Below are 12,535 nucleotides of genomic sequence, written 5' to 3' on the forward strand. Positions count from 1 at the left end.
ATCAGCCACAGTCCAGCAGAGGCTTCAGCACAGGTTTAACTTCAGTCATGTGAGTTGCCCCAGTGAAATTAGAGGGATACTTGAAAACAAGTTTACATATGGAGATTTCAGTCTCAGGGCTGCCTCTCATAAGCTTTTTAGGGTGTGAACTGCTCATCGTTTTTCCTTGCATGGGGCTGAGAACAAATGCCACATCATGTTTGGGTTCCATCCAGAACAGCTGACCATACCTGGGACCAGTACTGGCAGAGCAGGAGCAGTGGTGCTTCTGTGCTGGAGTTTTATGGAGCATTAGTTTGTGCTTGGGGCTTGAAGTCTTGCTGGAAGCTAATGAGGCTTATACTCCTAAATGCTCAAACCATCCTTTTGAGCAGAATTTAGTTTTCTAAGTCAGTGAAATATTTTTCAGACTGTGACCTCAATCAGTTGATGGGGCCTGGAGGATACAGGTCTTTGGTATGAGTGAATTTAGATGATTCCCTGATCAGTTGACATGGCTCTACTGAAGACCTGGTGATTTGTGGTTCTGACCACATGGCTGTTGACTTTGGGACTTGGCCTAGGGCTCTAGCCTTTTTGAGAAGATCAGGCATTTTTTAAGAAGATCAAGTGTCCTTAGACTGCTTTTTGTATACCTGTGTCTATTTGTCAGCCAGTTCTGCAGCCCCCTTCAGTACACCGAGTAGAAAATATTCAGGCAAGTAATGTCTCTGACTTAAGTGTGGTTATTCAGCTGAGTAAATGGTGTGCAATCCAAGTTCAAAGCAGCAGATTTTGGGTGTGAGTGCTCTTTTTGTGGAGCATGTGGGAAACTAATTTCCAGAGCCTGGGATCTTGGCATGCCTTAAATTTGCTCCTGTTCTTATGCTTTGCCTCTATCCGGTGGGTGGGTGGGCTGGAAGTCAGATGGAGGGCTGGGCTTTCCTCCCCTTCGAGAAAGCAGCTCTTCAGAGAAATTCCACAGCTGTTTCTGAGTCTGTCTGGAGTTGCTTTCTTGCTTTGTCGCTGCTGTTTCCTCCTGCTGTGCTGTGCTCTTCGAAGGGAGTAGAGGAGTCCTTGGAACTAATGCAGCTCTGTAGCATCATCTGTCACACCGAGTGGGGTTAGAGGAAACCCTCCCAGCCCTCATCAGTGCAGCCTCTCCCTGGGTCCTGGACTGGCCAGGGCTCAACATTTGCTGGTCTGACTGCAGCAGAGCTGCTTCCTGCCCTAAAGGCAGTGATGGTGGCCAGGCACCAACAGCATGGGTTAAGGGGACGCTGGGGATGGCAAGGAGAAGGATGCTGAGGTCTCCAGGATGAATTAATTTCTAGGGTTGTGAAGGAGAGCTGCTTTCACCCTGAGATCTGAGTGATAGTTCTTCAGCCCTGACAAAGCATTTCACTGCTTGCAGATGCAAATCCCCTTGCCCTGTTTTTCTGCTGCAGAAATTACCCCTTCAGGGCAGCCCCCAGACATAAATAAGTTTGAAATTTTCCCCTTCCTGCTCCAGATGTGTAACATCTGGGTCGTTACAGAGCTGAACTGTATTGTGTGCCATGCAGCTCACAGGCTGGATTGAGCAAGACGTTATTTTTTGGGATGTAGCAGAACATGGGAACACCACTAATCAAACATCATTATTTTCATCTGGTTTTATTTTATTTCATTTTAACTTACTGTCCCCAGGAAATGAGCTCTGTTTGTCTCCTGTTTGGCTAGTTTCAACCAGATTGCACCAATGGTAGGCAGTCTGGAAGATCACTCATTTCCCACTTGTGTTTGTTAAGAGTAGTGGGTGGCAGGGAAATCTTTGAAGCAGTGCTCTCCCTGATGAAAACTAGACTGCTAACAGCTACTCTCTGTTCTGCCTGGTAGTGGCTGTCCAGCCAGGCATTACATGTGTGGTGGTCAAACATGCAGCAGCTCTGCAGCCCTGGCCAATTTGCAGGGCAGGGATGGATGTGAGGCAGCATTGAAGGGAGCTGCAGGGGCAGGAGGGCAGAGGACACAGATGTCCCACAGATGAGTCCTGTTTGTTACTCTTCCTTGCAGCATGGCTACCCTTTGGTTTGTCAAACTAGAGCCACATGAGATTTAGGAAGGCTTGTGGGCTGACAGGATTGGTTTCTCTGACCTCCAGGACACCTTGGGAGGCGAGCGTTGGAGCAGATGGGAATATGCATGCTGGGCAGGACTTAGCAGAGGTGTGTGTGCATGGGCAAACACTTTGCATGTGTGCAGTGGCACTGTGATAATCTGGGTGCTCACTGATGCCAGCCATCCTGTTGAATTCAGTGATAATTTGACACTGGTAACAGTCAGTATTGTACATTTCTCCCACAGCAGCTTCTGTGAGTGGATGTAGTCTCGGATTCCCACACAGTCCTCTCCCTCCCCAGAGTGACTTTAGGTAGGTGTGCACTTGGGCTGAGGTGCTGCTGTGGGATGTCAGGGACATGCTTGTGTGTTGCTGAGCATCCCAGTATGGATGCAGCTGGTTTGGCATGGCTATCTTGAGGGGTCTGCCTCTGAAATCTGGACACCATTGTACTAAGACAATCAGACTTACCCTCGCCCAGGCTGTGTCTGTGCTACACAAGTATAGCTGTGCTGGATGTGGTGAGCACATTTCTTCCATACTTGAACTGAAGGAAAAGACAAGCATTGACAGTAGAAATCGGAGTGTCAGAGGTGTTGAGCATTTATGGGATGCACATGCAATTCCTCACCCACTGTGCATTTTGATACTCTTTTTGTTGCTGCTAATTGTCAGATGATGCATACCTGTTGATGTGGGGCATAGAGCATGGCCCTGCAGAGACCACCAGTGTGGTAGCTCTAATGTCAAAATATTATGTGACACCTTAGAGGGCCAAGGTAAATCTCAAACACCCATATAGATCTAGATAAAACCAGATGCATCTGTCAAGATAAGGTGAAGGGAGGAACTGTATAGCTGGCTCCCCATCATGGTTTACAGAGGATGTGGAGCATCAAGTCATGCTAATGAGGCAAAATGCTATTCTCTTTCCCCACACAAAAACTCTGCCTGGGCATCTCTGGCATCCAAGTGTAATTCTCTACACTGTTAGGAATATGTCACTTAGTGAAGCAGAACATCTCTTGCTTCACTTCTTTTCCCCTCCATAAACACCATCTCTGACCATCGGTAGCTTGGCATGGTACGTGACTGTGGTAGAATGGACTCTTGGGCTTGGACAAGGCTTTGCAGGTCCCTCGTCTGAAGGTGCCAGCCACCCAAGCTTCAGAAATCCTGAAGCAGGCAGATGTGGGGTAAAACATGGCTGTGGTGTTATCTTGCCTGTTCTTGTTAGATGTATTGTGCTACCCCTATACCTTTAGGGATGGTGCAGTGCTTTCTCTGTTAGCTTTTAAACTGAACTGAGCAGGAGGGAGGCATGCATGCCAAGGAGGAAGGATTGCAATGTTTCCATTACCAACCACAGTGGACTTTTCCATGGTGGAGCTTTTCCAAAAGATATGTACAGAGAAGAGCTGGTGTGACCTGCATGCCTGGGACACTGCAGGCTCTGAATGACTGCGCCTCAGGGATTTGATAGCTCCAGGCTTTGCAAACTCTGCTCTCTGAGGATGGGGAAAGACAGAAGTGAAACTTGCTTTGTTAGGTGCACAAGATCACGTAAAGCTTGTGGTAGTAGCTGCCAGCACCCCACAGACAAGGTGAAAGTATTACTTAAAAGAAAGCCTGGGTGTGTGTTTGCAACTGGGGACATAGAAAGGCAAAGAAGACTTTTTGAAAAGCATGAAGCATGCATAAGGGAGCATGGTGTCAGGCGCACTGCCTCTTGCCAACTAATGCCATCTTGCAAATAAAACAAGTTGGGTTGTTGCTATTGCAGCTGCTTTCCCTCACAAAGCAGGGTGACCCAGACGCTGAGAAACATGTTGGCAATTGGCCTGAAGTCGGATGTATGCAAGGTAATTTACTTAAAAGACCCAATATAACAATTATCATTCAGCATGAACACATACAGCTGTAATGTTCGCTTGCCAGTTGTATTTTATCTGATGCTCTCCCTGAAGTTGCTCATTGGCTGCATCTACCCACAAACACAGAAACACAGCCTAGAGATGATGGGCTTCTTCCCTGACCTGCAGTTAGGAGCAATGATTACACTTTAAAAAGTGTTATTGTGGAGGTAGGTGGGATTCAGTGGCTTGGGCAAAAGGCTGTTAGTGGGGTCATTTGGGATCCAGGCCTTGGGAGCTTTCCTTCTGACCTTGGGCAAAGCACATCAGCTGCTCAGTGCCTCTGTTCATAAAATCTGATTTGTGACAATCAGCTTCAGGGTAGGTGATTGATATTGGTGTTGGTTTTGTCCTCTGAAACAACCCCAAAATCCTCAAATGTTTGTACATGGAATTGAAGCATAAAAGCTCCCTTTCTTCTCCCTGCTCTTTACCTCAGATAAAGGTGGAAGAAAGGGAGTTGTTCACAGCCTTTTGCTGGAGGCATCCATCATGTTGGGAGCAGAGGCTGCTGGTTGTTCCACATGTTATTAATGATGAAAAGATACAAACATATGATCACATAATTGTGTTGCATTTCAATTGCTTACAAAATAATGATATCAGGGGAACAATGGGGTTACAAAATCAGGCGGACAAAAGCAATAAAGTTCCAGGACTAATGTTGCAGAACTCCCCTTTGCATCTGCATTATGATACAATCTTTAATTCTGTAATTGCGTCATTTTTTCCCTTTCACAGAGTCCCTTTTTCACTGGATAGGTAATTGCTGCATAATTCATTTTCTCTTCCCCACATTTACTTTCTCCATGTGTCTCTACATCTATTTAGTTTACACCCTACCCAGACCTTGAACTGAACAGTTGCTAATTCCTTCCTGGAGGGCTTTCTCTAGTGGAGAAGTTATTCTTGCAGCATATCCGGTACAGGTATTGTCTGTGTTTTCATAGTTGAAGAATGAAGAACAAATCAATCTCAGGAGATTGAAACCCCTTCAATTTTGGCTACATCAAAGAGGTACTTGGGTATGGTTTTATTTTTCACTCATCCCAGAATACCTGGCATGATGTAGCAGTTCATCTGCTGGAAGTGTAAAGACAGCTGACCTCAGCTGTTGGTGTCTGTAGATTAGCCCTAAATGCCTTGAGCGTGGAACCGCCCCATTAGGGGTCACCTGAAGAGAAAACTGGTTTCAGAGACTTGCTGATCTTCTTAAAAGGTTAAGTGTGAAGCCCAGGAGGAGGTAATTCCTGCCTGTAGGTGCTATGTCCAACTTTCTCATGCAAGGTGGTTGTCTCCCGCTTCCTGCATTGCTTTGTTCACTAATGTTTCTGACATTCACCGAGAGAGGCAGAGTTTGAGGGATAGCTGTTCCTTTTATCACACAACATTAACTTCCTTTTTTTGAAAGCAGTTTATTTCTAGAGCTCAAATGGTTTGTGATCATTGAATTGGAGTCAGTGCAGATATATACAGAGGTGGGGTGAAGGTTGTATAGGCAGTCTTCATGATACCTCCTAATTTTGAAGTGACCAAGTTTGCAGTCTTTGTATTAAAAAACACCATAGCTAGGTTTAATTTTATAACTGTACAAAGGGAAAAGCAGGAGATAAATAAAAATTAGGCCTTGTCATGTGAATCTGCAGTGGCCTGAGTCATCCAGAGAGCACAGACCCTTGGGATGTAACATTAATTTCTAGCCCATGAGATAAGGCCTGGTGAGGAAGCCCTGTTTGTTATGGATGGTGATCAGTGGCTGGAGTGCGAAGACATGCTCAGCAGGTTGTGTGGTGCTGTACTGGGGGGCTTTGCAGCACAGAGTCTGGATATCCTCAGATCCCAGTTAAGGATGGGGTAGGCAGAGTTCTGGTGCTTCCCAAGTCCTTTCTAACTTGTGTCTCTTCTGCTCTGCACTGCGAGGCAGCCTAGTTGTCCTCTTAAACTTGCCCTTCCCAGTCCTCCCTCCTTTCCCCCTCTGTTTCTGTGTTCCCCTAACAAATGCCATCTGTTTCTCTCTATGTTCTCGAGTAACATCACTTTAGCCTGTTGTTTCTGGTGCCACTTAAAATTTTCCAGAGGTCCCAGATATGTACAATCTTGATTCTAGTGTAGATCTGTAATTTTTGCCTATTCAAACTGTAGGTGAAAGCCAGCCCAATGCCCTTGAAGCATTTTAAAAGATTCATCTTCCTTACTTTTAGACCACAGCCATTACTATGGGATACTTTGAGATCAAGCAATGGGGAAATGGCTGCTTTAGGCCAACTCTATTTATACCTTATATCTAAATACCTTTATACCTTATACCTTATTTATACCTTATATCTAAAGAATATGTTGTGTTCCACCCTGTTCTTCAGTATTTTGTTGTATGCAGTCTTGCTTGATGTCACCTACTTTCTATGGGGTGAAATATGATACTGAAATTGCAACAATTCATAGTGAGGAACACTAGTTGCTCATGCTTTTTTATTTTCTGGAAATGAATAGCAGCATGATAATGCAAGAAAGAGTGTGCAGGTTCTGGAGGCTGAGCTTCCAGCTGAAATGCAAGTTGGTGAACTTGGCTGCTTTCCAGAAAAGTGGTGTCTGTTGTTCCAGCAAGTCATTAATGTCTGCACTTCTGTCTTCTGACCAATTTACAACGAGTCTCTTCCTACATCTTTATTCAGGGGAGGAGGGTGGGCACAGCAGCAAGAGAGGACGACGTAGACAATTTCTGATTGTGTTCAAATGACCATAACAATAGGCTTTCTTTATGAACTTTAGGATTTTTTTTTCATTTTACTAGATGAGGAAAAGTGGATGTACCAGCAAAGAAAATATGCTTGCCAACAAATCTGGTCTTGGAACAGACCAGGCTGACCTGCAGTGAAACATTTGGGATGATAATAATTTAAAAGTCAGACTTGTGTTCTTGGGAGTTTGTGGTATGAATCATGGCCATGATCACTATAAACCATGTCAAACTAGATTAATAAAATAATGTCAGAGTGTCTTTAAAAGTTTCAGATGACTCCAAGGATTGTACACCTTTACAAAATAATTAATAAGCCAGATGCTAAAAACTGGCACCAGCTGGTTTTTCTCCTTGCATTGCCACTGTGTGTAAGTCCAAAAGCCAGTATTTGATTACTGAACTTCATGTGTTTGAGGAGAGACAATTAACAGGAACATGGGACTGGTCTTCAGCTATTACCTGTAAGTTCTTGGGGTTCCTGGGATTTTGTCAAGCCTCTGGAAGGTTACTGGGAGAAATGGTGTGTATCAGTGGAGACATCTACACATCTTAAAGAGGTGAGGGACAGGTTTTGTGGGGGGAGAAAGTAAACAGCAAAAAACACTTGCATCGGCATCTCCAGCCTATGTAATGTGGTGGTGAGCCTGTGTGCCTAGGATTTGGGCTGTGCTTGGATAGGCTTCACTTAATCCCTGATAGAACCTTGTTCTCTCTATTTTGTGTGTGCGGTTTTCTTTTGAAGTAAGCATGTTTAGGCAGACCTTCAGGCACTGTAAGTTGCAATAGCTCCCCTGGGAAAAAACCAGCTCCTCTGTGGGGTGGCCCCCATGTTAGGTGTGCCCTGCTGGCCTCTCTCCACCCCTGGTTTGCCTCCCTCCTGTCCTCTTCCTCACAGCATCTGTGGTCAGATGCTTAGAGGGAGGGACAGGGGTTGGAAAAGGCTGGCTCAGCAGAGGAGGTGGAGAGCCAGCTGATGCCACTATTAATGTTCTTTCAAAATTGATGGATGAGACGGTTACAAAATTGCAGAGGGAAGTGAAAGTTAACAGAATCCATGTTTTAATTGTATTCTGGATTGTTTTCAGCAGCCAGCTTCTGAGGTGCAGGACAGATCAAGCATTTTTGTGAGGATGTTGATGTAGACTGCACACTGTACTGTTTTAAAAGAAAGAAAAAGATTGGGCCAGTCTGTTTTCCACACTCTGCTGCTCTCAGTCTTCTTCACTTGTCCTGTGTGATAGTATGCTGTGTCTAGACAGTAAATCAGATCTGAAGTACTGTCCTGATGCAGCTAGAGAAAAAAGAGGCTCTTGCAAACACCTGTGGTGTCAAGGTCCTCAAGCCTGTAAGGGGTACCTAGGTTCTAGACTTTATTGTAATTTCCTCTGTGTGCCCTTCATCCTCATGGAAAGGAGTGAGGATGGTGAAGCTGCCTGGCTGGTGGGTGACCAGCAGTGCTGGCCTTTAACCTGAGGGAGATTCTTTTTCAGCTGATGAAGCCCTCCTGCTCAGTCTTCAAGTAGCAGTTTTGTGCAGCATGAGGTTTTCTTCTGGACAGGTGTTTTACTTGAGTATGCTTCATCCAGGATTGGACCGAAACACTCTATTCTAAGTTTCATTTTTCTTCAGGTTTTAAATAAACCAATTTTCTTTGTAGTATTTTTCCTAGCTTTTCTTTTCTCTGTTACTGAGACCTTCTCCCCCCAGGCTACTTTATTCAAACATAACATGCTATAATTCTACATGTTTTGAAAAAGTACTTGTGTAGGTGGTTAAGAAAAGAAAGCATCAGTCCTCTTGCTTGCCTCCTCCTGCTTCCTCCCAAGTCAAAAGCTGAGAATGGGACACCTTTCAGGCGTGGGCTCTTTAATTTAAAGTCCTAGTCTCAAACTCCTGGCATCTGCATCAAACAAGTGTTCTTTTCCATCAGCTGCAGGTGGAGTTGCATAAGGGAAGGTATCTTTGGGGTCTTGGAGGGCTGCTCTGTTTCTGAAAATGAATAATTAGGGGTGGAGGTGGTCTTCTGCCTCAATGCTTTAGCATGTGTTTCTTCCATCTCTCTCATACCTTTGTAAGTATTTCTGGGATCCAGTTGGGCAGTGAGGAGCCTCCCCCATTTCTCCCTACTTACCTTCATGGGGCAGCAGCTGCCATTCTAGTGGTGAGGTTTAGAAATTTGTTCCTCTGGCTTCCTTTCCTGCTCTGGAGCTGGTTGGTATTATAATGTCTGTGAGCTGACATTAGGCAGGGTAGCACACCAAGGAGCTGGGCTGCTGTAAGAGGAAAAGTTCCTCCCATTGTCTCAGGGAGGAAAATAGGCTTGTGAGATGTGGTTGTGATCCCTGTGAGTTCTGGAGGCACTTTAGCTAAGCAGGCAGTAAGTGGGGAAGATGAGCAGTGGATCACAGTGGCTTTCTGACATCCTAAAGGACACAAAATCTTTGCAGTGTTTACTCTGAAAATATTCACTCTGCCTTTCCAGAAGTGTGCTGTTTACATACAAGCAAACGCTGAGGTTTTGCAGTGTACAAGCCTATGCTGTTTATGCTGTGGGCACAGCTGCTAATGCTGATAGGAGGGTTTCTCTTGTTCAGGCGCTTGCTGCTTAGAAAGTAGAAATTTGCTGAGAGTGGCACTGGAAGCCCAGCTCTCCTTCCAGTGGGGTAGGGACCTGCTGGCAGGGGCTGAGCTGTGCCACAGCAGAACCAGAGGTGCTGAAGTACTGGCACTGTTATTTGGAATATTTAAATCCTTTAAGCTTTTTTTTTCCCCTTAGCAATACTTTCCAAATCTATTTATTTAAAAGAAAACCTGAAATATGCTATTTTGCAGATGCTTGGGAGCCTGTTTTCTTCCCTCTGCCATGGTAGATCTGTTAAGGTCAGTGACTACAGCTGCAAGTTGCTTGTCCAGGTGAAGCTTGTCTTTGCTTTTGTGGTATCAAAGCCCTGTTTGGTATGTTTCAATCTGATTCTCACAGAATTTCCTTTTGTTTGCTGCACTGTTGTGTATGCCAATTTCCCTGTAAATGTTATGAGAACTAGCAGAACTTGGCCTGATGCCAAGGGTGAGGAACTAATACAAATACATTTATTTTTATTTTGGAAGCTCTTGCAATTCACACTTTGCTGGCAGGGTGGTAATGATGTTTCACAAAAGAATGCCTTTCTTTTCATTTTGATTTCCAAGTGCTCTAACAGGGTCCATCCACAGTCTTAGGCATGGCCAATGATGCACCAGGATCAAGGACCATTCAGCAGCAGGAGATATGGGGGGTGGAAATGGGCCTGGGGGCATAGGATGAGCCTGAGGTTTGTCCAGGATAACAGCACTGCTGTGGCATCCCCAGAGCAGGGCGTGATGTCCCTGGGGGTCAAAAACAAGGTCATGTTTCCATTTTTTAGTTGCCAGGCCTGTGCTGTAGCCATTCTGTGTTGTTGTTTTAGGGGGCCTGAAGATGCGTTGCCACAGCTGAGCAAGGCGTCCTCTGAGGTCTGCGATCCCTGCCTGTGCAGTACCTGGCTGTTGGGGGCGTGCAGAGCCAGGGATGGAAGTGGCTGAGGGTTTGCTTTGGCTCCTGGTGTGTGGCTGTGCTCCGCAGGCTGTGGGATGTACAGAGCATTGTCATGCCGAGGTTCTTCCAGTGGGACACGGCAGCTTTGGCACCCAGGGCTGTGCAGTCTGAGGGCACAGTGTTTAAGCTGGAGAGGCACTTGATGGGAGGTCAAGATGGTTATTTGCATTACTGATGAGATGATTAGTAGACGGTGTTCATGGCTCTCATTAGAGACCTGTGGAAGATTGGGTTCAAACAGAAGGATCTCTGTGTGTGTGTAATTTATGAGGGCTGCTGCTCAGACCTTCATTCATACTCTTAATTGTTCCACAGTGGCAGTGGGGAGGAGAAGCTGGAAAATGCTAATTGTGTCCTGTGCTCTCAAATGGGAGCAAAGGCAGCCATGGCATGCAGTCCACAGAGGCTTAGATGCTCCTCTGTGCTGTGGATCAGCAGTGTAGTGCAGGAGGATCTGATTTTCATATCCTGATGATTGGCTTTCTTTGTATAGAAGTACCCATTTTTTAAAAATAGCTGAAATCAAAGGGCCAGGCTCTTTGGTACAAAACTATTTGTTCTTGGTACTTGTCACATGCTTAGTTGACTGAATTAATCAAATGGAAAATGCTTTTTCCCAAACCAGAAAAATTCTATGCAAAGAAATGTACTTCACCTATTTTTTTTTTAAATTTAAATACAAAATACAAAAAGATTCCTCTTTTCTGCTTCCTTCTCTCACCCTCTTTCTTCTGTGTTTCTCTTGGTGGCAAAATGAGAAGAGTAAAAGGTTGAAGAAGATGTTTTGTATGGGCATTCACACATGTATGTATGGAGGAAAAAACCAAAATATATGGATGTTTTTGATTTACCAAAAATAGGCTGGTAAAAAATCAGTGATTTATATAAATTTACTTGTATGAAAAAGTTGCATTTACCAAGTTGCAGTAACTTTGCAAGTTATTCCACTTCATATTCTGGTGGTACATAAACATAGGCTTACTTTTCCAATTTCTTGCTGCTGCATATCCTTTTCTAACTTAGACCACAGTTGCTGTTCATGTAAAGCTAGTCTAGGGTATTGAATAGGCATGTCCAATTAATTTGCTTATTGGTTTTGGTTTTTGGGTTTTTTTGGTTTTTTTTTTGTGTTTGTTTGTTTGTTTTGTTTGTTTTTTGTTTTTGGATTTTTTTCTTTTTTGTTTTTTTGGGTTTTTTTTGCTATTAATTAGACTAGAGGTGGTGGCAACTCTTAGTTGTGAAGTGTGCAGTGCACTTCTTTGAGTGTCCTGACCTACATCACAGTTCGGGAGTCTGTCTTCTTCATTTCCTTTGTGACACGTGTCTGAGCAAAAGCAGTGACTGCCTCAAGAGGGTCTGAAGTCATGGGTGTGATGTGCTGCATACTTCTGAGATGTATCAGCTTCCCCCTTTGGTAAATCTTAAGATGCAGGTCCTTTTATATTTCAGTATGGCTTGCTTGTTCAGTGAAAGGGATGCATGCAGTTGTCTAGGTGGATGAAACTGGTTTTGGGTGTTTCAGTACTGCCAGACATGACCAAAATTCTGAGCTTCTTTGTGTGAAATGTGTCTCTTCCACGAGAGGAAAATCCTTGACTGTACTTTCAAAATGTGGGTTAAGTAATTGCTCTATGACCACATTAACATTCTCTTTTCTTGCCATTTTTCCAATTGTGGCAAGATTTGCAAGCAAGAAAAAAGAAAAGTAATATAAGGGAGCAGATAGTTTGGGGGTTTGGTTGTTTTACTTCTTTATTGCATCTTACCTGCATCTGATTCCTGGCAGTGTTTTGTGACCTCCTGTGGATCTCATGAGTGTTTTCCATTCAAAGCTCCAAGCAGACAGAAACCTACATGCCAGAGCACTGAAAGCTCCGGACTGCCCAAAAGGAAAAGCTTCTTGCATCAGCTCTTCCCCTTTTCTCCTGTGTTGGTGAGAACATTGAAGGCAATTGTTTAACCCAGCTGAGCTTTACAGCAAAAGAAACAAAGGAAAAAAGCCCACAAAACTGTCAACATTTGGAGATAAGTACAAAGAGGACTGACCACTCCTATTCCTCCTTAAGGCAATGCCAAATTTATTGCTGGCCTTATTTCAGTACATTTTTAGAGGTTTTAAAAATCAACTTCATTTGAAAACAGAGCTGTGGTTTGGTTGTAGTGCACCTAGGAAGCGGGGATTAGTCTTGTGTGTCAGGAGACATGTGTTTAGACTATCTGGTGCTTGA

General features: G+C 44.4%; 1 protein-coding gene across 3 annotated transcripts in view; it reads left to right on the forward strand.

Annotated features, from left to right (window-relative positions):
• Window positions 1-12,535, forward strand: part of RNF152 (ring finger protein 152) — a 57,646-nt gene that overhangs the window by 16,262 nt on the left and 28,849 nt on the right. The window contains exon 1 of one of the 3 annotated variants that reach the window (XM_066559357.1): window positions 9,578-9,646. The exons of the other annotated variants lie outside the window; for them this stretch is intronic. The gene's annotated coding sequence lies outside the window, so the exon portion shown is untranslated. Of the gene's footprint in view, window positions 1-9,577; window positions 9,647-12,535 lie in introns of those variants that run through there. 3 annotated transcript variants of the gene reach the window in all.

Source organism: Molothrus aeneus, chromosome 1 (genome assembly GCF_037042795.1).
Source record: "Molothrus aeneus isolate 106 chromosome 1, BPBGC_Maene_1.0, whole genome shotgun sequence".
NCBI lineage: Eukaryota > Metazoa > Chordata > Aves > Passeriformes > Icteridae > Molothrus > Molothrus aeneus.